General features: G+C 52.3%; 1 protein-coding gene across 1 annotated transcript in view; it reads left to right on the top strand.

Annotated features, from left to right (window-relative positions):
- Window positions 1-1,450: 1,450 nt before the first annotated feature.
- CNTFR (ciliary neurotrophic factor receptor) overlaps window positions 1,451-25,920 on the top strand; it is a 213,523-nt gene continuing 189,053 nt past the window's right edge. Inside the window, exon 1 of the mRNA XM_065657212.1 lies at window positions 1,451-1,489. The gene's annotated coding sequence lies outside the window, so the exon portion shown is untranslated. The remainder of the gene's footprint in view (window positions 1,490-25,920) is intronic.

The following is a 25,920-nucleotide window of genomic DNA, read 5'->3' on the forward strand; positions in this document are numbered from 1 at the left end:
CCACCCGGCTGTCCTTGCTCACTCTCCCCTTTGGCTCCTGCTCGTTTGGCCTCCCTGCCGCTTTAATTTCAGCAATTCCTTGGAAAGAGTCATTTTCCATAACTCAGCTCGCAGTGAAGCCCTCTGCCTGCCAGCTCTGCCTTCTCACACGTGTTGCTGGCATGCCCCAGCAGCACACGCCTGCACCTGCCCAGCCAGCCCTGCCTGTCCCAGTCTTTTGCACACCAAAGCCTCACACCCGGCTCCTGTACCCCCCTGGCACGTTTCATGTTGGCGCTCCCGAATTCCATCGTGCCACACATCTGGAGCAGGCACCATGGCCTGGTAACCCTGGCATGGTCACCCCTGCAGCTCCTGCCTCATCAGGAGTCATTGTGACCAGCACAGCTGTCCTCTTCGCCCTGCAGACCCCCCACACGTGTGACAGCTCAAGGGATTTACCTGCGATGGGAAATGGGGTGACCCCACCTGCCATGGGGGATCCCACAGCATGGTGGTGTGATGGATGGGCAGGGTGGGCTTGTTCGGCACGCGGCAGCAGGTTGCATGCGAGTGGGAAAGGTGGGTGAGCGTGTGGGTGGGCTGCTTGTGTATCGCTTGTGCAAGAGGGTGTTGGAGCACAGCGTTGTGTGTGTTGGGCATTCAGTTGTGCAGTGTAGGTGTGTGTGTGTGAGAGGGCTCTGTGGTGCTTTCATTTCAGTCTGCATCTGCTCGTGGGGTGCATTTGTTGCGCACTCTGAGAGGGTGCTTGTGCAAGGGGGTGTGGCACTCACGAGTGGGGTGTGTGCAAGGATGTGCACAGAGGTGTGCGTGTAAATGTTAGTGCAGCGCCTTTATTTGGGTTTGCGTCTCTTGATTGGGGGAGCATGCAGGGAGGGTGGATTGTGCAAGCCAGTGTCTGTGTGTGACTCCATGTGTGCGGGGCACACACGAGTGTGCATGTGGCGGGCAGTGAGCACGCTGCCTTAGCTCAGGTCTGCATCCCGGGGGAGGCGGGGGCTCTCGGAGCTTGCCCCCTGCCCACGCACGCAGGGACCGTGCTGTGCGCGGTCTGGGTGTCTGCGTGCGTGGCTCCGGGCTCGCGGTGCTTTCACGAGTGTGCTCCGCCGTGTGCATTTGCACGGCGCGGGGCGGGGAGGAAGCGTGTGTGCGGTGCCTCCCTCCGGCTCAGCATCCGCGGGGAGGTGTGTGTGTGTGTGTGTGGAGAGGGAAGCTGCGTGTCCGCAGGGGCGGCGGCCGCCCGTGGGGGTGCGGGGGGGGTGCGGGCGTGGGGCGGGTGCGCGCGGCGGGGCCGGGAGCGCGTCCGCGGCGCTGTGCCGGGGGGTGCGGGCTGAGCTCATCGCTGGCTCCCCGGCGCTCCTTACCAGTGGCTTCTGCGGTCACATGGGTTATGTGCTGGAGTTTAAAAGAGCTTATAGCCCCCGAGCCGGTGCAGAAGCAGCCGGTGGTTGCATGGGGTAGAGCCGGGAGCGGCGGCGAGGACGGCGCCGTGAGTACCGGGCAGCCAGGGCCGGTGGGCGGTGCGGGGTGTCCCCCCACCCGCGGGACGGGGCAGCGGCGGTGGGCGGGCGCGGGGGTCAGCGGAGGCGAGCCGCGGTGCCCGCCGCCGAAGTGCCGCTGCCTTTCGGGGGAGGCGAAAAGGGGAGGCGGGGGGGGGGTGGCGGCAGCGCTTGCTGGTGTGCCCTGCCGCCGCGCACCTTTCCCCAGCGCGCCCACGCGTGTCCGCGCCCCGCCGTGGGCCGCGTGTCCGCCTCCCACGCCGCCGCCGCTGGGGCGAAGCCCACGAAGAAAAAGAATTTGGGCAACTTACTTTCCCTGCTCCGCCGTGTGTGTGCGTGTGTCCGCCCTGCGCCCCGGCCGGGCGTTCCCGGCGGGGAGGGATGGGGGACACGGGGTTGGGGCGGCTCCGCACCCGCCAGGACAGCGGGTCCGCGGCGGGGAGGTGCGGCGGGACCCTCCGCCCCAGCGGGGAGGGCATCGTGGCCGCCGGGAACGGCGTCAGGTTGAAGGCTGGGAAGGGATGAGCCGTCCTGGCTGCTGCATTGCATGAGCAGGGCTGGAGCCGAGGTTGCGGGGTGGCTCTTTGTAAAGGGGAGCCCGTGGATTTCCTGGGCAGGAGAGCAGACTTTTTCTTCGTTTCTCCAAAGGCACAAGCTGCCCTTTCCTCTGCTTTAGCAGTACTGATTTTCCTTTTTTAAAAATTTTTTTTTTTTGGGGGGGGGTAGTTTTATATAAGAAAAGCGTCTGCTTGGCGCTTCTGTGGAACTGCTCTCCCTGGACTAGGCAGTTCATCCCGAGCGCGAGTAGGAGGGCTGCTTTCCAGAATTGCATAATACACACCGATCCCTTTGCTGCACAAACTCTCTGACATTTCCAGATCTTGGTGACTTCCCCCACTGCAATCTTTAAACCGGATTGGGACTCCAACCAGCACATGAGCTGATCTGTGCTGCCTTCACTGGAGACAGAACCTGGTCTGCATGTTTCAGCTTCCCTGGCTCCTCCGGCAGTTGTTTCTTAGTCCACTAAACTTTTTTGATATAAAGATTGGCACTTCTCTCTCATAGAAAGCCCCTTTCTTCCCCACCCTGTGCTTATAGACACATGTGTAGGGTCTGCGCAGAGCACATGTTTCAGAAAGGGGATTGCCTGCAAAGCTATTTGATTTCTTTTTCATGTCTCTTTCTGTTTCAATTTATGGGATAGTCCAGGAGGTCCCTTCCTCAGACTGCTTTTTGTTCAGGAGCTTGCTGACTTCTGGCCGGGGTTCTGCTCATTCAGCTCTCACGGTGCCCACTCTCTGTGTGCGCACGTTGTTTACCTCCGTGAGGGACAACAGGACCTGCACACGCCGCTGCCGGTCCTGCTGGCCGTGCGTGCAGGCAGCGAGGCAGGGACACTGGCTGCCTGCAAGTATGTGGGACCAGCCGTCCTTGCTCCCAGCTCCCTGCCCCTCCGTGAGGAGTTAGAGCTTTGCTGTGACAGCTAGAGTTGTGCGAGGGATGCTCGTGTCCGACTGGGCATCTTGCTGAGACCAGGTCTTGAGACCAGAGCTCACTGGGGCTCGCTGGGGAGGGTGGACTTTTCTGAGACAGGCTGTGCTTTGGGAATGAGAGCCCGGTGCCTGGCAGACTTATTTGCAACAGCGTTTTAGGATAACTTCATCAGAGCCTGTTGTCTGAGCAGGCCAAGCCATGATCCGATAATCGTGCATTATCTTTGGTCCCCAATAGGACCCGATCCTGCCAAGGCGCTGCATCCCCATCCCCATGGAAGGTGTTCAGCACCTCCTGGACGTGGGAAGGAAGAAGCCCTGGTACCTCTCAGAGCCACAAAGCTTACGATGCGCATACAAATAACTATGCAGCCAAGGCTCAGCTTTCAGAGACGTAGCCAACTCTTCGAAGCTGGCAGCAGGAGTTTTTCGGGTGCAAGCCCCGGCTCCTGGCCGTTCTCAATTAATTCCCCGGCAAGCTGGGGGAATACATCCTGCCCCAGCTCAGGCTGGGGCTGGGTGTGCATCTGGGAGCCTGTCTCTGTGCTCTCTCATTTATTATTGCTGCCGCTGCCATTACGCCTGACAAATGGGAGTTGCTGAGTAATGTGCTGTTTGTGTGTAAATATCTGAGTGCTCGCAGCTGAGCTCACTCCTGCGACTTTGCAGGAAGCCGTCTCAGCACCTCTCCCCTGTGAAGACCTGGGAGAGCAAAGACATCCTTCTGCGGGGACCTTCCCACCGCTCCCAGTGGTTTTAGCCTTCGCTCTCCACTGCTTCCCTGCAAGCGTGAAGTCTCCGTCACTCGGGTTAATGTGGAGGCCCTGCTGCTTTCCTGAGTGTGAGTCAAGGGTGGGAAAGGGCTCTGTGTGTGTGTGTGCGTATTGTCTGTACACCTTGGGCACAAACGCATGGTTGCTCACAAAGGTCCTTGTCGTAGGCAGAAAGAGTTTTGGGGACTTTGTATGTTTTGATAGAGACAGTCATGCAAAACTAGGAAAGGAGTTTTAATCTGGATTGTTGTTTGTGGGGGTTTTTTGTTTGTTTTTGTGTGTTTTTTTTAAATCTACCTACTCAGCCCTGAGTTCCCCTTAATTTTATCCCATTACTGCTGAAGATGCTAAATTATTCTTTCCCATATCGTTTTCATCCCATTTGCAGATTAGTATCCGACTGCTTCTGTCAGTACTTGCTCAGCCCAGCTAGACTGATCGCAGCTCTTTTAATCTGCCCTTGTAAATCAATCCCTTCTGCCTCCTGTTCATTTTTGTCGCTCGTTTTTCTGAAATCCCTCCAATTTGTCCATTTTGTGTCGGTGACGTATGCCTGGCCCTAAACATGATGTATACCAGGCATGGCAGCGTGAGGGAAGGACACCTCCTCCCCTCCCACCCCGCTGGGGCTTGTGATGCTTTGTCAGCACTGAACTGAGTTACTTCCCCATTATTCTAAGCTATAGTCTCTGCTCGGTGTTGCAGAAGAAAGCAGCATACCCAGGTCAGTGCCCTGGGGAGAATTCCTCCAAATTTTGCCGATGAGTTGCCAAGGTTTGTTTGTGTGCTGCTGCTACAGGCTGGAAGGGACCGGTGCTCTAGGTGCTGTTCGTGAGGTGTTTCTCCCCACAAGAGCTAATAGTTGAATGAGGGGGGATAAGTAAAATAAGAGAGGGCAAGCTCCATCAGGGCTGCTGGACAGATGGGGAAACTGAGGCACGTGCACGGGCTCAACGCATGTTTCCTCTGTTCTTGTCCAGCACACACCTTTTGTTTAGATGCTCTGTCGTTGGGGTCCAGTCCCAGTTACATCCATTAGTATTGCAGCCAGCATGGGCATTTTCTGGGAGAGATACTGGATCTTGTTGCTTGCTCAGAGCAGGCTGTCAGGCAGGGATGCTGAGTTCTGGACTAGTTTTGTGCGTCACTTCTCATGCTGGTGGCCAGAGCTCAATGCCACAGGTGTTCTCATGGGGGAGAAACAGGGACTTTGTGCGAAGGCAGTGGTGTCTTGCATTCATGCACTTTGCAGTTTGGTTATCCCAAACCCTGAGCTCCTAGCACCGCACGTTCTCATTAGCTGGAAGGGCCGTGCCCTTCCAGGGACCATCTATTTTTAGGAGGAGTTGTATTCTGGACAGTGTCCACTGCAGATGCTCTCTGCCTCCTCCTCTTGGCCCCTCTCCAGGGACACCGCTCAGGCTATCTGCTGTGGGGCAGATCTTGCTGAGGCTCTGCGGGAGCATCGCAGAAGTGGCACCGTGCTTGGCACAGGGACACTTGGGGGGACTCTTGCCGGCCCGGGGGTGCTCAGAAGGGCCAGCGAGCTTTGCGCTGCCCTTCACATGAACTGTTGGAAATAGCATTTAATTGTGCTGTCAGTACCGGCAGGACATGGTGCTGGCTTTACTTGCGGGATAAGTGAGGGCACAGCCCGGGCCAGGTGGTACCTGGTGCCGGTGCCCGGTGCTGGTCCGTTCGCCAGGATGACACTAGGGGGCACGAGATCTGCTGGAATCCCTTTGTCGGGGATGGGGATGGAGGATGCAAAGCCGCTCTGGACCCTTCAAGCCCGTACATCACCCCCTCCCTGCACATTTTGTAGGAATCCTAATATTAAACCCCAAAGGCTGCCCTGGGTAACTCGTCCTGTGATGAGGGCAGGATGCGGCTCTCCAGATGCTGTCCAGCTGGATCCATGTATCTACAGCCGCGGAGCAGCACGAGTAAGGATGGGTGTGTTCAGCCAGAAAAACCTCTGAAGCGAGAAGGAGATGGACTTGGCCAGAGTGCCAGGGTGTCTCCAGAGAATTTGGGAAATCCAGGAAAACACCTATCATGATTTTAATGCCTCTCTGGAGGCATTGTCCAGAGCAGGGGTTAAGTTAGATTCAGGGATGGCTTTCAAGACGAAGCGTGTTGTGGTTTCATTTTCTGCTGGATGTTAAGTTCACGCATGATGTCTCCTCAGAGTCATGTTTTCTCAAAGCAGCAGAAACTTTAGAGAGTCTGATTTAATGAATGGTTGTGATCAATCTGAAACATGAGGGTTGTGTGTGTGTATAAATATATTATACATATGTGTCCATGTATATCTCTGGGTAGAGTGCAAAGAATGTGGTTTTGAAGGTATGTTTATGCATTTCTGCATACATTCAGCTGTAATATTGTCTTCTGTCCTTAAAATCTATTATTCCAGCTGTGAATGCATGTATGTATATTAAAACACTGTATACTGGAATCTCGCTCTCTTGTTATAACAAACCTTGTGAAAAGCAAATAAAGAGACATTGTTCTCATAGCAGCCTTGGAAGGACTCAATATTTATCTTCTATGAATTTTGATAGTTTTCGTTCAGCACGTTTGCAGTTAGGATGGTAGGGGTTTTTTGCATATCTACTTAAAATTTTGCTATACTGGAAAACTGAAAACATTCAGGTCATTTCAGTTTATTCATTACTTAATGAAAACAGAAATCAAGCTTCTGGATTAAAATGTTGATGCTTGATAGAATTCTGACGTATTAATTTCTGAATGGTTAGGGTTTTTAATTCCTTCTGTCGCTGGATACCAGGCTCTTTCACTGGAACACTGCTTGTCTCTCAAGGCCCCAGGCAATATTTTTAGTAGGACACTGACGCATCTCAAATACCCCCATTCTGCTAGAAAAGGCTTTGCTGACTGTTGTCAAAAGTAGCACTAGCATGGCTAGAAATGAGAGATCACAGGAGGACGATGCTGCTGCGTCGGTGCGTTTGCTTTGTGCCTCTGATGGAGGTTTTGTGTCCGGCCGTACGGGTGCGTGCCTGTGCGGATGCAAGGGCACTTCCCCAGCTGGTTTCTGAGCCGGGGCTGAGGACCAGGGGTTTATTTATTTTGAAACGCCTTGCGAAGTGGAAGGAGATCCGGAAAGAAGCGCCGAGTCTACTTTTAAGTCAGTTAGGGATTGTATCCGAAGGCGTGACACGGTTTGAAGAGGAGAGGGTGATTTGTCTGAAGGTGTTACCTAATTAGAGGGTATAGTCAGGGCTCTAATTAGCCGTGACACCCTAAAGATGTAATCGAAGTCCTCTTGAGGCACGGCTGATCGGTCGGCATGGCTCTGAGCTGTCTGGGCAGCGTGACCGTGCGTGGCTGGGCTGCCACCCTCTGTCAGGGAAAAGCTCAGGTGCCGGCGCTGGAAAAAGCTGTTTTCCTTCAGGTGACTTGCGATGCCCTCCGGGGCTGCTGCCAGCATCGAGTGAAGTTCATAAAGTCGCAGAATGAAAGGAAAGCTGCGGCAGATGGAAAAATTAATACTAGTGGCCATTATGTGGGAAATCTCCTCTCTCTGTTCCCCGAAGGGATTGCTTTCTGCTTGCTCCCTGCTCGGGGGAGGCTGGGGGAGGAAGGCTGGAAGGGTTTGCAATAAATGATGCTGTACTGTAGTAGTAGTTGTGTCTGTGTTTACAGCAGCTGGTGGAGGGAGCATGACCCCCCTCTTAGCATTGCCTTGCAGAGGGGACATGGGATCAACTGAAATCTGGCTTGCCTGGACCTGGTTGCATTTAAATACTATGCAACACACCCCATGAGCAGGGGAGCTGGCGGGGGAAGCGGCACAAGAAATACTGGTGAGGGGGAGAGGCTGCTGGAAGGCTTTGACTCGATGCTAGAAGCGACTCACAGCCTGGACATCTGCTGACCCAAAATTGGCTGGTGCGCTGGTTGGTTCCCATCTGAGAGGAGGCACTGGGGGCTGCTCTTACTCCCTGCTTTTTTACCATCGAGTCAATTGATATTTACTGAGTCAGTTCTCTCCACCGTGTGAGGAGAGGACGGTGTTGGTTGCCCATTCCCACCAGCGATAGTAAAAGCCAGTAGGAGCCAGGTGGAGCTGGGGAGTTGGCTGGTGGGTGAGTGTGGAGAGCAGGGCTCATTGTCATTCTCAGCGTCAGTGAGCGAAAGCATCTTCTCCTTCATCAGGGCTGAGATCCCCACTGCTATCAGAGCCCTGTTGAATTGCCATGGGGGTTTGAATCTGTCCTCTCGCCACCCAAATGCCCCCTGAGGGTGATGCTACCCTCTAGGAGCAGCAATGGATGGCTCAGATCTTGTTGGGAGGAAGGAGCTGCTGTTATTCCTCTCTCGATGGGAAGAGAAGGAGATCCTTGGGGCCAGGCAGGGTCAGCTGTATGTTTCATCGGTGCTGTGACCAGCCTCCCTCCACAGAGGGACTGGTGGCCAGCTTCGCTTTTGTAGGTAGTATCACAGGCCCCCTAAAGCGAACACACAACCAGGCACATCCCTGTGCCAGCAATTACTGATGGATGCACCCGCTTTTAATTATGTAGGTGTTAAGCCAGTGAATGCATTTTGTTCACAAAGTTGCAGCCTGCTATTTTCCTAGTTCTGGTGGTCTCTAGTGGCTTCCCCAGTCTCTGGAGCGTGGGTGAGATTGTACGTAGTAACTTGTAGGACCCTGCCATGGATCTGTAGGGCTGACCCACCTGGCTACCCCTACTGCATGCTATTGCCATGGCTTCTCAGTCCCAGGGGACACACACCGCTTTGCATTTTGGGGTGCCATGGTGCCATGTTATAGAGGATGGATAGGGAGGTAGAGAGGGTACCTGCTTTTTGACTACTGCTTCGTCTTTGCTCCAGAAATAGCTTCTTTCGGGGTGACCACCAAGGCATCTTATTGCTACGTGCTTTGCAAATTCCTAGCAGCACAGCTACGGATGAGCCAGACTGATCCCTGCCCAAATCCCGTGCAGGCACAGCAGCTATTGCGTGCTGCATAGGATCATCTATGAGAGGTGTAAAGGTCCGTTTGCTGGAGCTTTGCAAGCTGAGCGACACAGAAGGAGAGATCTGTTGCTGCGTGCTTGGAGAAGGCAGGCTGGGCTGGCTTCCTCGGGGCCAGGCGCAAGCGTTCACTTGTGAAATTAAAGAATATTACATATAATAAAACAAGCTTGTGTCTGCTTCGAGTATAGGTAAGCTCTCTGGTCCTTTTGTCCATGGCTTAAAAAATGCTGGTGATAATGAGGACACATCCTCTCCTGTGGTTAGACTGTGGTTCTCAGATGCAAAAGGCAGGCAGCCTGAGCCAGACTTTGCCAATGTATGATTTGCCTTCCTCTGTCCATCTGAAATAAGGGCTTGAAAAATAAATACATTAAAAAAAAGAGACAACAAAATGCTGCTGCTCTGAGAGATTCAAACAAAAAAAGCTCCGTCCAGTCCTCCGGGCTTCTCACTTAGCAAAGAGTGTTATGGCAAAGGTGCACCCACAAGTAACTGTGGCTTTGGGGGTGGAACAGCTTTGTTCTGGATGCACCTAGGCGAACTGCATTTTGTTGTTTGTTTGGGGTTTTATTCTCCCAAAAGGGTGGGTTGTTCTTGCTCCCTGAATATGAGGCCCTTCAAAGCCACCTAGGATTGCTTTGGAATCCTCGCCGAGCCTGTTCCCGTTCCCCAGCAGGCTGAACGCTTCTGTCAGTGGAAGGCTGTCTGACTTGGGAACCCAGCTCGAGGGGGTGGGAGAAGCCGCATGGACCAGCGGCCGATGTTTTTTCACAGCTCTCCCGTGCCGTGGTTCGGAGCGGCTTCCTCTCCGCCCCATAGCCCGGACATGTGCGGGGCAGAGGGTTCCCCACACATGCTGCACAGACACATTCCGTGCTGGCTCTTTTGTGCCTGCCCACCTATTTGCAGCTGGGGGAGCTGAAGCTGCTATTTCTTGTGATTCATAAAGAAAAAAAAAATTCTCTCTCTGGATGGAGTTGTCTGTGCTTTTATTGACCTGGTTCCGGGAACGACAAGAGGCTTTTCCGTCTCCTGGATGCGTGATTTCTACAAGGGCTCTCGAGCAGGGGCTGGCCCTTGCTGCTGGTGTGTTTCCAGCCTTCCTAACATGATTAGTTTGACAGGCCCATTGGGTATGTTGGCAAGTCTAGTTTTTTATTTTGTGCACAAAAGTAAGGACTGTGGTAGGGCACAGAGCACCCGCTGAAATCTCTGCTGCCGGGGGCTTATGGGCTGCACGGTGTCTTTGGCCATGTCACAGATGTGCTGTGCCACCTGGCAGAAACCCCTTGCCCTTTTGATGTGGCATATCTGTACATCCCAACTCCCAGGACGTTTTGGGGTCCCCTCATTTGGCTGTGGTTGGAGTCATTACCTGCTATCAACCATTTCTCCTTTGCGCATCCTGCTTCCTGGTGTCTGGTTTGGTGCATGTTGCCCTCCCCCAGCAACCCTGAGGCACGCCAGGTTTTTGGGGCTTGTTCAGATTGTATGAGGATGGGGAGGAGGATCGTCAATGCTCTGTATCCCCACTCTGCACAGTGCTTTTTGCTGTATAGATACTTCTGCACCCCAGCCCTCTTTGCTTTGCTTCAGCAACTTCATGTTCACCCTAGCTTGCTCCTACACAAATCAATGATGAAGAGTAACTTCTCCAACAGCCATGGTGGGTCCTTGACTTCAAGGGCATGTGGTATTTGTGCTCCCTCGTCTTGGCACGTCTTTCCTTGCAGTCAGGCTGGCAATGCTGTTTTTCTCTGAGCAGGGCTGCCTTATGCACAGGGGAGAGCCAGTTGTGCACTAATGGACTTGGTGTCTCCCCAGGGCTGGCAGAGGGATGAAGGACAAGATGGTGTGACCTGCCCAGGTCAGAGGTGTCAACAGCAAAGGAAATGGGCTGATGATTTTGACTTCCCCTCTTACAACAAGGAACTGGGATGGTCTGACTTGGCTTTGGGTCTAGGACCCAAACAAGAGGTTTGGTGTATTGCACATCTGCATTTAGGCTTGGAGGGTTCCCCAAGGCTCCTTGCTATAGCCCAAGGCTGTTTGCTACAGTACATTACCAGGGTCAGCCTTTAACCCTACCACCACCTGGGGTTGCAGGAAAGCATCATTGCCTGCAAAGAGGGGAAACTCAAACCTGGAACTACTTTGGGATTTCCTTGAGGTCCCAGAGCAGAGGTGGTGGCAGAAAACCAGATTTCTGGAGTTGCTGACAGCTCATGCCAGCTGTGGGACATATTAGTAAATACCCTGTGTAAACCAAAGCAGGGCATCCGTCTCTCTGCGCGGCACTGTGTGCTTATCTGTCTGTCTGTCTCTAGTTCTTCTGGTAGCTGAACCCCTGAGATGACATTTAAAGGCTTTACATTATTTCTCCCTGGCCAGTTCCAGATCAAATTTGCTGAGTTGTCAAGCTGAAGATGCTTTTCTCCTAAGTGCTGGCCCTGCAATGGCTCATCCTGCTGCATCCCTGCCTTGGAGGGGTCCAGCCAGGTTCCTCCTGCCTCTGCTGTCACTGGCAGAAACAGGTGGGGGCTGGGACAACAGCTCAGCTGGTGGATGCATGAAGAGAAACAGATTTTAACTTCCTTTTTCTCTGTTGCTCAAGCCATGCTGGAATCAGCTGGCGGTGCATGTTCAAAAGCAGCCAATGGAGCCAGGGCTTGCACTGGAAAAGGGGCGCTGGGTTAAAGAGGGCAATGATAGGGACTTGCATGCAATCCTTTCTTCCTCCTCGAGCCGCATCTGACCTAGGTGTTAGTGGTGAGCATGTGTGCGATGAGCTTGCAGGTTCTCAGCCAAGTCCCAGCAGGCTGCATGTCTGCCTTGAGACAACCAGGACGAGTGACACTAATCGGTGGCTTGCCTGCTGGATTTCAGCAAGGAAGGCAAGCACTTGTCGATGCTTGGTGAGTAAATTGCTCTCTTGTCCCTGTAGGCTGTCACTCTAAGGCTTTGCCATGCTCTGCTGGCAGGGAGCAGCACCAGAGGATGCCTCCACTGCTGCCGTCTGCCTTGGGGACAAGCACAGACACGTGTCTCCAGCTGGAAGTCAGCTTGGGAAGCAGAGAACCCTCCCCAGAACATACATTTGCAAGCTCTGGTGTATCGTAGTCCCTGCCGAGCAGTCGCAACCTTCTGCCATCATGTGAGCTGGGAGGCCGCTGGGTTCAGCGCCTGTTTCCCAGCATGAAAAGGTGATGGTGTCACCTCTGCTCTGGAGCAGCAGAGAGCCAGGGATGGCTGCACATGCCGGAGCTACAGATGTCCCTTGGTCCCAGTCCCTGAAACAGGTTCCAGCTTTGATCCTCAGTGCGTTTTTGAGGGCTTTGTGCAGTGTGATTTTAACTCCTTCCTTTTGTGCAAGCCTCCTCCCTGACCGGTTCTGATGATGAAGTCAGTCCTGAGACAGATGTATTTTTCTGGCTTTTGCCAGGCTCTCATCTCTCACTTGATGCCCACCAAACCCTGCACAGTGTCTGTTGGGAGCTGCCTGAGCAGCATTTTCCAGGAGGGATGACAGTTCAGAGGATCCCATGTAACTCAGTAGGGTGACGCCAGTCTAACCCAGCCGATGGCTCTCTTGCAGCCCTGGCACTCACTGCCGTGCCCATGGAGGACACCAAGCAGCTGCTCGACAGCAGAGACATGAAATAACCTGCATCTTGGCTTTTAAGGGCAGAGTCAGCACATGTAGATGGAGCAAGACTGTGACACAAGCAATTACAGTGTTAGCTTCAGTGACCAGAAGCCTGAGGTTGTTCCTGTCACCCAGGCTAGGAGATGGGAGGAATTTAATTATCATTCTAGCAGCTCAGATGCCTCAGCAACACACAACTTTCTAGATTTGAAAGGGGGGGGAAAAAAACAAAGGACCTTGCTGACTCTTGGCCAGTTAACCCTTTCAGCCATGCTGTGCCCAGATGGTGCGACCAGCCTCCCTGGGGCTGAAGATCCTCTCTGAAGACATCCTCTGGCACATCCGTGTCCAGAGAACAGCAGGGCAGCATCTCCTCCCTTCTGCAGAGGTGGGATCTGCCGTAGGTAGAGCCTCCATCCTCGTAGTGCTCAGTTTCAAAGCCCTCCCTTCTCGCTGTCCCCCTGCAATTGCTGCTGTGGACATTAATTTTTCCCAGATTTCTGCTTCCCTTTGAATATCTCTGCTATGGATCATTCTCCTTGCATGTGTTAGCTGGTATTTTCCCAAAGCTGAATCTTGTGCTATTTCCTGCCTGTCTTGCTATAATTCCTCTTGCTTTTCCGTTATGCCTAAACCCACCTTGATTTTTGTTTCTGCTCGTTTTGGATGAGACTGTTTGCCCCTCTTGTTCTGAAAGTTTGCAAGAGGGGAAGGGACTGGCCGTTTAAAAGATGAGAAGTCCTGCCCATCTGTGTCTTGCTTAGCACCTCCCCAGCTGGAGAAAAGTGATTAGAGTCCAATGATAGCCAGGGTGGGAGGATAAATCAGGTGTGTTAGGGGTGGGGAGGGCTCTGTAGGAAGGGAAGGGTTGTGGGGCAGGCTGTTGGGGCTGGCCCTGGTGGGAGTTTTCTGGGGCTGTGGGGTGAAGCTCCTGGCTGCGGTGGTGACTGGAGCTAAGCTGAGAGCTCCTATTCTGGGAGGTCTGATGGACCAAGAGGCAATGAGGGTGTAAGGATGAGACTGTGAGGCCAGGCTGGTTAAGGAGGGTGTCTTCTCTCTGGTGGTGTAGTTGAGGTTTCATGTTGGTGGGGGGCATAGAAAATATTTGGCTTGTTCTTTAGCAGTGTTCTTCCACAGTTCTCTGTAGCTTCTCAAGTGGAAACTTTTTTAATGCTCAAAGTCACCTCTGTGCAATCTATTCCTCAAGCTGTGTGTGCTGCTCAAGCTGGGGCTGTATGGGAAGTGTGTGATAACTTTTTTGTGGCTCCTTGTTTAGGTCTTGCCTCCTTAATTCCTAGTTGTAGCTTTTATCTCTTGCAGCTGCTGCTCTTGCTGTTTGTCTCCCCTGAAGGAGAAGGGAATAGCAATAAGGGGAACAGGATTACTGCACACCTCACATCCCCACTGTGTGCCCTGAGCTGGGGATGGAGCATCCCTGGTGTTGGGTCTCCTTGCTTTGCCCTGGTTCTCATGCAGCTGACTGTGCTGGGGCATCTCCAAGAGGGGTGGGCAGTCTTGTTTGCAGGAGGAGGCAGAAACAGGGGGTGGTTCTGAGAGGATGGAGTGGAAGGGGTGGCTTTTCACATCTGGAGCAATGAGCCTCTCTGTGCACCCATTTTTTAGACCTTGCCTTTTCTTGTACCCTTCATCAAAGTAGCAGGACAACACTCCTTTTCCCAAAGCCCGGTTGGTGCAAGAGGACCACTGCATCATGCTACAAGCTCCAGGAGCCAGAGAGCGGCTTAAAGACTAAATATATCTGCTGTTGCAGCTCTTGGCTCCTACTGAAATAAATCTTGCAGAGGTAACTTTCTGCTGTGCAGTTCTCAGGGCTGGCTCTGCTGCGGTTTCCACTGAGATAGCATTTGGCTAACACAGCCAAACATAAGTGGAACAAGCCTGGAGCTGTATAGAAAATGATAAGATAAGGTAGGGTTATGATTTGTCTGTCTGATCCTGAAGCTTTGTGCATTATTTAGTGTGTGTAGCAGGAGGTCAGTAGCCTCCTGATAATTTTCATTAGATTAGTTGGGCAGGATAATCACCTGCTCAGGAAAAAACAAGTTAACACTGTCTGTTCAATAGTTGGGGTTTAACTGAAAATAAATAGTCTCGTAATTATAAGGACATTGTCAAGGTCAAGAGGCTCAAAGGCTCACTTTCTTTTTTTCCTCTGGTATGTTTACAGAGATCCTGCAATTCTTTGTGATTGTGTTGGGTTTTTTTTTTTCCTTTTCTTCTCTCAAATTCAAACTAAGAGCTTCAAAGCTCTTAAAGGAAATTCAACACTTCCACAGCAGTGGACGTGAGTGGTGTTGCAATTGCCAACTGGTGCATGTGCCCCGCTGCAGCTGAGTGACCCCATGCTAATGAGCAAGGCACTCGCTAGTGAGATGGAGTGCCAGCACGAGCAGACCTGACCGGGGCAGAGATGCTCTTCCCTCCTCATTTGTGCTATTGTGGGATGGATCCAGCCCAGAAGACCAGGCTCTGCATTACCCTCTTCCACGTTAGCAGGTAGCATCAGTGGTCAGCCCAGTACAAGTGCCACCCTGTTGGAATGAGATCGTGCGTTAGCTACTGGTGGTGATTTTGCTGCTGTAATTAGCTACTGCTTTCAGAGAGCCCAGGAGGGAAAAGGTGGGAGTAAACCTGATGCTCTAATCAGTACCAATGGGCTCTGCAAGGGGAAGCAAATAGGATATTAAAGCTAGGGTTGGTGCTTGTGCACTGCTGAAAAGCCTGCCCTTTTCCACCCTAGAAGTGGCTATGCTTGCTATTTATCTTCCTCGATTGCATGCAGAAAATAAAGCCTGGAGGGATCTTTGTAACCATCTAATCTGGCTGGCTACAGGACCAAAGTTTGCTGGGTGAGATGTGGGCACGGCTTGCAGGTGCTCAGGTTGTGTTCAGAGCTCACCCAGCAAACTTTGGGTGCAAAGTGATGGAGAGCTTGTTATGTCTGTGCTGGGTGCTGTGGTTCCCTGGCAGTGCATTGCAATGGCAGGTGGCCTTGCTTTGAAGCAAGCAGTGGTGTGGTATATATGGAGGGAGCTCTCAGCTTGCTGTCCTGAGCTCAGCTGTGAGCCGGGAGAGCTGCTGGCTGCGCAGGGAGACTTCAAACCCGGTAACCTATGTGGCAGAAGAGACAGCATTTGCATGCTTGTGCCAGCTACGCATGTCTCTGCCGTGGAAAAAGTGAGCTGCTGATGTGGCCAGATGAGCTAGTGCATTGAGCCGTTGCTGCTCTCGGGTTTTGTTTTTCCCCAATGTAATTGCCCGTAAGTGGGGATTCTTGTCAGCGGAGCTGGTGGGGATCACGGTCAGTCCACAGGAATCCGCTGCTCTCCCCCATCACAGGCTTTGATGGATGCCCCAGGCAAAGCGAGGGCACGGCTGGGCCTGATGTGCCAATGACGGATCTTGTGGTCCGATGACTGACGGCACGCGTCCCGTGGCAGGCGTGCGGGTCTCCCTCGCTCTTCCTCTGCAGGAGATGGGAGGAGAGGGGGCTGCCTTGACAGCTTGTTTTGAAAGCAAAATATCTCCAGGGCTGGATTGCTGGATTTTTTTTTTTTTTTTCCCTCCTCTCCACATCATACCCCGCTCCCCCCCCACACACACCTTTTTCTTCCTTGCTTGACAGAAAAAGCATAACTTGTCTTTGTTTAATTGGTGCTTTGTGCCTGTCTCCTGCCAGAACTCGGCGGAGAGGGGGCCGGCTGGATCAAAACGGCTCGAAGTTGGGAAGCTGTTATACGTCTGGCCTGCCTGTTTAAAACAAACCCCCCCCCCAAAAAAAATCAACTTTTATTTCTCTCCCACACTCACAGCTGTAAGCTAGTTCCTCGTGCACCATAAAAGCGAAGTGGCAGGTGCTGTTGTAAGCCCTCTGCAGAAGACACCCCGTTGGAGGAACCCGATTGATGTAGGGAGCGTGCAGCTGAGCGCTGGTGAGACGGTGCACTGCACGCCTGACCTTCTGCTGAGCATGGCGTTTGGAGCATCTAATTGGCATCTTCTTGTAAGGCTTCAGACTGCTTCATGACCTTACAAATAAGACCCGCCGGTGCCTGAAACACAAAACAAATGCATCGCAGCTCAACCGGGAAATGGCTCTGCCATGCAGTGGCATGCTGGCAGCAGGGTGAGCTTCTTATGCAGGTGCTTCCTATGTAAGCAGGGCAAAAGTAGGGTTAGAGCAGTGCCTCCAGCTTTCCATGAGGATCCCTTCAACCACCTTGTTTTGGTTTCCATCTCTGTTGAATATCTGTGATGATGTGAGGCCACATAGCGTCTCCCTGGGGAGGTGGCATATCTGTGAGGGACTCCATGCACTTGTGTTGTCTTCAAGCGCTAATTCTGGCAGAAAACAGAATTAAGATGCCTGCGCTATGAGACCTGCTGGAACCTTTGCAGGCCGGGCTCTCCCTGGTCTTTGCAGAGCAAAAATGGCGAAATAGTTTGCTGCAATACGTGGGTCATGCCTGGCTGAGCGCTCCTTCCTCCAAGGGACTGCAGCTCCTCTCCTGGACTGCTGGAAGGGGCTGGGTGTCTCCTTATGCTGCTTGTTCCAGCCCTATCGGTTGAGGTGGTTGGGTCAACAGCCTTTCTTAGGAGACAGGGTATGGACTAGGTGTCCCTTTGAGCTCCCTTCTAGCTGGTTCCATCCCTGTGCAAGGTGACAGCAAGAAAGTCAGTTGCTTAGATTTTTTTTTTTGTCTCTACTGTGGAGTTTGCAGATGCTTCTGCCCTTCCCCAGCCAGAGGCAGGGGCAAGGCAGCAGCTTGTTCTGGTTTGGGGGCACAGCCTGGCCCTGCCAGGCTGTGCTTCTAGCTCTCTGCCTTGCAGAAGCATAGGTGGCTCTTAATGCAGGCTAGCCCTGGTGCATGTGGGGCAGAGGAAACAGAGTTGATTGGAAGTGGCTTCACAGCAGTTGCTTGGTCACTTCTGAGGCATCAGAGCAAAGCTGGTGCTGTGGCAATGCTTCTGTAGGCGTTTCTGGGGCTCCTTCTCAGTATGATGGGAGCAAAGCATAAAGTGGCTTGTCTTTGAACATTAGGCTGTCCTGTGGGCACCTTGGGGAGCCCTAGTATAGGTGGTGAGCAGTGTTTTCCTTTGGGGGAAAGGGGATCTTGAGAAGGGGCTTTCGTAGGAGAATGCAAAGAGAGGAGTATTTGCAGCTGGAGACTGGTGGGGTCTGAGTAGGGCCCATTTGCCCAAGGAAAGGTGGCTGCAGTGATGGGCATGTGAGAAACTGTGACCCTGGAGGGGCAGAGTGGTGCTACAGCTGATGCCATTGGGCCAGGAGGTACCATGGTGAGCAGGTGATGGTCAGGATGGGAGCATAGTTGCTGTGGAGGCATTTGGAGAGAGAGAGAACTGGGAAACTGGCTTTTGCTGGGCTGAATTGGATGTGACAGCCAGATCTCCATGAGGAGATGTCAGAGTGATACTGCTACAACTCACTTTGCGCAGCTACCAAACGGCTGTGAGTGGGGTCTCCTTAATGTTTCGTAGGTACTTGCCTACAGAGTGGAAAGGGCTAATGCTGAGTCCTGGCTGGACTGATGCAAGTCCAGTGTCACTTTACTGTCCATGGTGAATGTTGCTGTTACAGTGATCTTACCCTGCTCTTGAGACAGGCAAGGAGGTGAAATGCTGTCTATGAGAAACTGAATCCCTGATGGGTTGCACATGCTGTGAGAGATGGGGATGTTTAGGTTGCGGACAGGGCTGGATGCCCAAAGGAAGAAGTATTTGAGGGAAGTAGACCCTTGGGGCATGTTCCTTATTGTATTTTCTATGGGAGCTTTGGACCCTCTTATGGGAAGGAAGGAAAAACAAATAGCAGCTCCGTCACAGTAAAATCCTAAATTGCCAAATCATCTTGTTCAAGGCTATCTGCGCTCTGCATGTAGGATTTTTCTTCACTTTTTTTGGTAGTGCTCCAGGCGTCTTGCCTCAGGGGTGGTCTCTGTCTTCCATCCACAGCCCTTCTTCTTGCAGCCACCCAGAGCCTTTCTTGGCTTGTTCTCTGCTCTGAGCTGAGCAGGGCATTGATGCTCCAGGTCTGTCTTGCTTCTGAATTTGCAGAATTTATTCAGCAAATTGGTATTTCAGACCCTCCCCAGAGCTGGCTGTACCGCTCTGCGAGTGTGGGAGAAGCCAGCAGCCGCTTTCGCGGGCCGCTCTATTTTTAGCTCCAGGCCTGCAGCCGCAGGGCTCCCGCCCCGCCGTGCTGACCTGACAGCTGTGGTTGCCCTCCTCGGGGATGTCTGGAAGAGAGCAGGGCAAGGTGAGCTAACCTGGTAGTTTAAGGAATAATGCGATGAGTCTTTTCTGCTTTTCCTTCTGACTCTCCTTCTACCTGTGCTTTAGTTACTGTGTTCTTGCCGGTGGAAAATAACTGGTATATACCTGTTCTTAAGTTCCTGAGGAGCCTTAACCTTATTTCTAGGCTGGAAATACTGTACTCTGTAGGGCAGAAATTGAGGGCTGCAGTAATTCCAGCGTTGCACTGTAGCCTCTGGGGAGCAGCTGGCTGCTTTCCTGGGACGAATGCTTTGTTAGTATCTTCTTGCTGCCAGGTGTGTGATGGACAGTGGCTTCTCTGCCCTGAGTCTGGGAAGAAGGCTATGGGGAAAGAGGAAAGTGAGAAGTGACGCCCTCTAGCTGAGGAGATTTGTTTGGGAGCTTTGTGCATTGCACCTTGTTCTGAGGACCAGCTCTGTGCTCCTTCAGCCTGGTGACAGCTCAGCTGGCTGCACACTCTTGCTGTTTGTGCCTTTCCAGGTGGAGAAGGTGTTAGGGAGCAGAGGAGGGGACGAGAGAATCATACAGTAGTTTGGGTTGGAAGGGACCTTCAAAGCTCATCTTGTCCAACCTCCCAGCAATAAGCAGGGACATCTTCAACCAGATCAGGTTGCTCAGGGCCCCGTCCAGCCTGGCCTTGAATGTCTTTAGGAATGGGGCATTGACCACCTCTCTAGGAAACCTGTGCCAGTATGTCACCACCCTTATTGTAAAAAATTTCTTCCTTATGTCTAGCCCCTTCCTGCACCCCTCTTCCCCATCAGTGGGATTCAAAGCTGGAGTGGGAGTCCTTGCAGAGGTGATCAGGGAGCCCTAATTGCCCCACTTCCCAAGGCTCCTGCGTGTGTTAACGACCTTTAATGGGATGGGTTGTGTTAGCCTATTAAGCCCCAATGGGGTTCCTTGTCGACTTAAAAGTGTGAGGAATTTCACTCAACCATGTTAAAACATTTCCACCCCCTTTAATAGCTTCATGCACCGGTTTAGCCCTATGGCAGCTGGGGTTGTTTGCGGGGCGGGGGGGGAAGCCATCTGGCCCTCCCCAGCCTGCTGTCCTGCCTTCATGCAGCTACTTTGGCCAGTGTTTGCATTTCTGGGGGATCTTATTAGCAGAAGGGCTGCTCCAGCTCTTGCCTTTGCAGTTATCCCAGTGCCTGGCTCGGCAGAGCCGGTGTGGGAAGCAATTTTCCTTCCATCGTGCTGAGCGTGGCCTGGCTTTGCTGCTTTTAATGAGACTAATTTTGCCCTGGCTTGTATCAGCCGCGGCCCACCTGTGCTGCCAATTACACCGGTGGATTTGGTGTGACCTGCAGAGCTGGGATCAGGGTGTCCCAGGTTTTAAGTGTTTCTTCTGAGCTGCAAGGTGTGAAAAATCTCACCAGTGTTGAAACAGAGAGGGGTGGGGGAAGCAGCTTTCTGGGTTATGAAAGACCTAAGGACATGCCAATATCAGGTGCTGTTGATCCCTGGGGAATTTAGAGAATCAAGAGCTTGCTAATTGCAGGCGTGTTGCCAGCATGTTGGGAAAGAAATTCTCCTTGATCACAGGTTGCATGCCCTAATTTTTTTTTTTGTTATTGAATTAGTTAAATGTGTATTGTAACACCTCGGTGCCTGAGTAGGCTCCGCGTGTGGACCTGAAGCGTGTGCCTGTGTGCAAACACACCGGGGCTCTGCAGGAGCGAGGGTTGAAGTTCTGATACATAAACACCGTGCATCTGTCACACGTTTCCCATTTCTGGAGAAGCTGGCATGCAGGCTAGCATGTGTCTTGCTCACACTAACCCCGGCACAGTCCAAGATGAGCTTTCTGCCACGTCCATGTAGCCGTGACTTCCTTCTGGCTAGTGGCTGATGCTCAAATTTGTTCCTGCTTTCTTGTAATAACTGTTGTTGTCATGGTTTCAGGCCTTGCAGGGGAGGTTTGAAGGAGGATATTGGCTGGACTGGTGTTATCTCCCATCCTTTGGGGCTGTCAGGCAAAAGGCAGTGGCAGGGATGTGGAAATTGGGGTAGCTGGGTGATTGCAGCTCCAGCAAGGCCTGTCTTGGGGCTCGGTGCCTGCGCTGATATTTCTGCACCAATGAGCAGCCCCTGTGTGCAAAGATACTGATATCTGAGGCATGCATTTAAAGTTTTGGCTGGTTTGAGATGTTCTGACAGGGCTCAGCGTCTGAGGGCTGGGAGAAGAGGCAGCATTCTGGCGGCTGGCTGGTCACTGCAGTCACCTGGAGGGTGCTGTGGTCCTGTCTTGGTGCAGAGCAGGAGGTACAGACCCTGGGGAGAGTGATCACTGTCAGCATGGCTGCATGCAAGATGTCTTACAGCAGTAACAACTTGTGCCAAACGTTTTGTCGAGGTTTCTGGTGAGAGGAGCAGCTTGTGTTGTCACTAGCAAGCAGTGCTCAAAAGGCCATGCACAAGGGTACGTGGTGGATCTTGGGGCAGAAGCTGTGCTGCCTCTTGCCCCGTGTGTGGGTCAGCTGTCCCCTTGGTGGGTCATTTAGAAGTGCTGTGCTTTGTAATTAATACCTCTGCAATTAGGTGCAAGGAAGAGAGCTCTGCATTTTCAAGGCGGGGCAGCTGGAGGGAGAGCTGCAAATGAGCAAGGAGGTGTTTGCAGGCTCTGTCCTCAAAGGGGCAAGGGGGTGGGGGGAATGGAATTGATGCGCTTTGAAGAAATGTGAAGATGCTGTTGATGAAATGAAGACTAGCTTCTATTTCAAAGGTTTAGTCCGCTGGACACTCTGGCAGAACGTGGCCTGGGTCAATTTTTTCTTGGCAAGGATATTCTTGTAAATGGAAATGCTGGCCTGGGTGACTTTCTGTGTCTGGCTGTCGGAAGAAATGTGCTGAGACAAAACAAGCATTTCCAGAGCTGAGCATTTTGGGCTTGGGGTCTGTTGATATCCCTACTGAGATGCTGGGGTTGGCAGCCAGGCTGCAGTCTTTCTCGAGTGCCTGGGCTTGGTCCCATTCCAGACCCATCAGACCACTTGTGATATGAGCTTGCTTCTGACTCTGAAGGTCAAATGGCTTGCAGCAGGGTGACAAAGGAGCCCTTGATCTGAAAGCGAGATTGTTCTTGTGCCTCGCCCCAGGAGGGGTCTTGTGGGCTGGGATGCATGCTGGCTGAAAGGAATGCTTAAAATGTTCTTTCTTTGCTCTTGTCAAAAGCCCTTGGAAATGTGAATCAAAATATCTGCCCCAGTGCTTTCCTGCTGCATGCTTTAGGCTGGCTTATTCCCTGAGAATGGCTTGATCAGTGCCGCCAAATGTCCTAGGGTCCTGTCCCTGATAGCCAACAGTAGTGGACATGCAAAGAGAGGTGTAAAAATAGGGAGAGCATGCACTGGTGTAGTTACAACATGTAGTGGTCTGTAGCTTAAATGACTTCAGCCAGGAGTAAAGAAGAGGAGGGTTTGTTTGTTTGTTTGTTTTTTCCCCTCTGCTGTGAATTTGCCCAAATGCATAGATTCAAGAAAACAAGTCTTGATCACACGCAGCATCCTCCAGCTAGGGATCCCACTGCTTTGCTATACCTCTTGCAAAGAGATGGTCCTTTCAGAGTTTGGGACCTGCTGCCTGCTGGCTTTTTCTGTCTTCTGCTGTGGGGGCTTGGATGCTGTCAAAGGCTGAGTGGGAGACTCACGCCTCGCACTCTCCCCAGTGCAAAGTCTGTGCTTGTGTACCTCCAGCCCTGCACCTGCAAGGTGTCCTCCAGGAAGGCTCTGTGCTATGAGGAGTCTTACATGATGCCGTGCGCGCCAGCCTCATGCTGCATCCCTTTTGTGCCCGTGGCACATCCCTTTTCTGCCCACCCGTGCCTCATCAGGGGTCTCCTGGCACATGTTTCATGCTGTGCCACAGATGTCAGGTTGCACATCTCCACCGCTGATGTGTGACAGCTGAAAGATCAGCCTTTTTCTGTAGGGAGGCAGTGGCTGCAACCCCTGGTATCAATACAGGCTGGGCGATGAAAGGATTGAGAGCAGCCCTGCTGAGACGAACTTGGGGGTATTTGTGGATGAAAAGCTGGCTGTGACCGGCACTGTGCGCTCACAGCCCAGAAGGCAAATTGTATCTTGGGCTGCACCACAAGGAGCATGGTCAGCGGTTCAAGGGAGGTGATTCCGCCCCTCTGCTCCGCTCTGGTGAGACCCCACCTGCAGTCCTGCGTCCAGCTCTGGAGCCCTCAGCACAGGACAGACACGGACCTGTTGGAGAGGGACAGAGGAGCCACAGAAATGATCCGAGGGCTGGAACAGCTCTGCTGGGAGGACAGGCTGAGAGAGTTGGGGTTGTTCAGCCTGGAGGAGAGAAGGCTCCGGGGTGACCTTAGTGCAGCCTTTCAGTGCTTAAACAAGGCCTGTAAGAAAGATGGGGACAGACTTTTTAGCAGGGCCTGTTGTGATAGGACAAGGGCTGATGGTTTTAAACCGATGGAGAGAAGATTCAAGCTAGACATTTGGAAAAAATTTTTTACAGTGAGGCTGGTGACACACTGGCCCAGGTTGCCCAGAGAGGTGGTCAGTGCCCCATCCCTGGAAACATCCCAGGCCAGGCTGGATGGGGCTCTGAGCAACCTGGTCAGGTTGAAGATGTCCCTGCTCATGGCAGGGGGGTTGGACTAGATGAGCTTTGAAGGTCCCTTCCAACCCAAACTATTCTATGATTCTATGCAGCTAGGTTTAAGGTGCTGGGTATAAGGTGTTCCTGGGGTTCCATGTGTCAGGCTGTTTTGCTGCAGCCATGAGGCACAGCCCAGCAGCATATTACTGAGCCTTTCCCTGTCTCTTTCTGTTCTTGGAGCTTTGTTCAATTACTTTTTGGCAATAAAGGAACTGAAGGCTCTCATACTGGGCAAATAAAATATCAGCATCTCAGCCTGAAAAATACCTCATAAATTTCTCTGTACAACTTTAAATTAAAAAAGAAAAGCTGTGAACTGGCAGCACCCATTCCAGTGAGCCTTTGACAGTGCCCTTTTGATGGGGAGGAAGAGGGATTGAGGTGACTTCTGCATTTCAAGTTGTGCTGGGGCTGGAGGGAGGGTGTGATCACTAGATTGATCATCCAGTCTTAATCCATTGGTGATGGTGTGTTAATTACTGCCATCATGTGTTAAGGTGACACACCAGGGGGACTTGTCATACCCTTAACTTTTTGCGAGCTGTTTTGATGATGACTATCATTCCTGTCACATAAGCTGTAAATTGAAGGCAATGTGCCGGTCCCTGAGAGGCAATGAGTCTACTTATGCATGTCAAAGGGCTCACCAGTTGGAGTAACATGGCTGGTATTGCATTTGTAGCCTGATTTGCGAGCTTCCTGCTTTTCTCCTGCTGCATCTGCGGCTTTCTACCATCTGCTTGCCCTTGAGCTGCAGAGCATGGCCCTTGGCCTGAGCGGTGATATGCAAGGATGTTTGCTGAGCAGGGATGAGCTGCATTGTGCCCAGATGGGAAACACCAGCAGGAAAGACGCTGGGAGCTCCCAGCTGCACCATCTACCTGTTGTGCTTTGCTGGGAGTGATGCTGAGGCAGATGGGAGTGTTTTGTTCTTGCTCCCCAGCTGTGCTAGGCCTGTACTGCTGAGCTGCCAGCAGAAAGCTGTTTGCAGTCTCCTGCTCCCTGTGTCTTAATAGACCATGGCAGGCTTGTTTGGTGCTTTTGGGTTAGGATAACCCTCACCTGGGTCTAAGCCAGCAGATGTGGTGGGTTGCAGATGTGGTAGCAGTGTGCCTACATGCCTGGTTAACCAAAAGCTGAGTGGTTGTAGCTATTTCCATAGAGAAAAAAAAAAAATAAAATCAAGTACCTGCTGGCTGGTGCTCCCCTAGGTGATGCAACGTCTGAGCAGCCGGACTGCAGTCAGTGGAAAGCATGTTCCGTGCATGCCATTCAGTCTCACACGTTGCTATTACAGCTGGCTGTGAAGTGCTTGGGGGATTTTTCTGCTTTCTCTGTGTAATATAGAATCTAATCTACTTAAGATGCAGGTTTGCATCCCCTCTCTCCACCCTGTGACTCTGGGTCACGGATGGTCACTTGAAAATCACAGCGCTCTGTTCACATTGAACAAAAGGAGGCTGTGTGACCTGCAGCCTCTGTCCAAGAGATACAGCACAGGCAGGTGGGAGGGAGGAGAAAGTTTTTGGTTGTGTGGTTTTGTTGTGGTTTTTTTATTGTTGTTTGTTTATTTAATTCTCTTGTTCGTTGTACCTTCCCTTTGAAATGCTCTGAGCTACTTAGGGAGTGGATGGTCAGGAGGCTGGCAAGGATAGGAACACAAGGTGAACTGTCTCTAGGTGCTGGTCCGAAGTACCTGAGGAGCTTGTGCAGGGCTGCCTAGGCATTCCTGCTGCTCAAGGGTGAAGCCGCGGGGCTGTCAGCAGGTGATGGACAGACGTGCTGTGCCCAGCTCTCTGAATCTACCAGCTACTGGCCTAAGTGCTCTTCCCTGGGGAAAAAGGGCCTGCTAAAGGGTATTTTTCCTTTCCCTTCTGTTGTTACCCACAGGGCATTCCGATGCAAAGCTGCCAGGTTTCTCCAGCATCTTGCAGCTCCTGGGGGACTGACTAAGCCCATGCAGTGCTACTTGCAGCCCATCTGGCTGGTCCAGAGAGCTGAGAAGCATAGGGCAGTGATCGTCCCCTGCACTGGGCACTGGTGAGGCCGCACCTCGAATCCTGTGTTCAGTGTTGGGCCCCTCACTACAAGAAAGACATTGAGGTGCTGGAGAGAGTTCAGAGAAGGGAACGGAGCTGGTGAAGGGTCTGGAGCACAAGTCTGATGAGGAGCAGCTGAGGGAACTGGGGCTGATCAGCCTGGAGAACAGGAGGCTGAGGGGAGACCTCATCGCTGTCTGCAACTGCCTGAAAGGAGGTTGGAGCGTGGAGGGGGTTGGTCTCTTCTCCCAAGTAGCAAGTGATAGGATGAGAGGAAATGGCCTCAGGTTGCACTAGGGGAGGTTTATCTTAGGTATTAGGAAAAATTTCTTCATGGAAAGGGTTGTGAAGCAGTGCAACAGGCTGCCCAGTGAAGTGGCTGAGTCACCATCCCTGGAGGTGTCTAAAAGACAAATAGATGAGGTTCTTAGGGACATGGCTTAGTGCCAGTGTTAGGTTAATGGTTGGACTCGATCTTAAGGGCTTCTTCCAACCAAAATGATGCTA

Source organism: Caloenas nicobarica, chromosome Z (assembly GCF_036013445.1).
Source record: "Caloenas nicobarica isolate bCalNic1 chromosome Z, bCalNic1.hap1, whole genome shotgun sequence".
Lineage (NCBI taxonomy): Eukaryota > Metazoa > Chordata > Aves > Columbiformes > Columbidae > Caloenas > Caloenas nicobarica.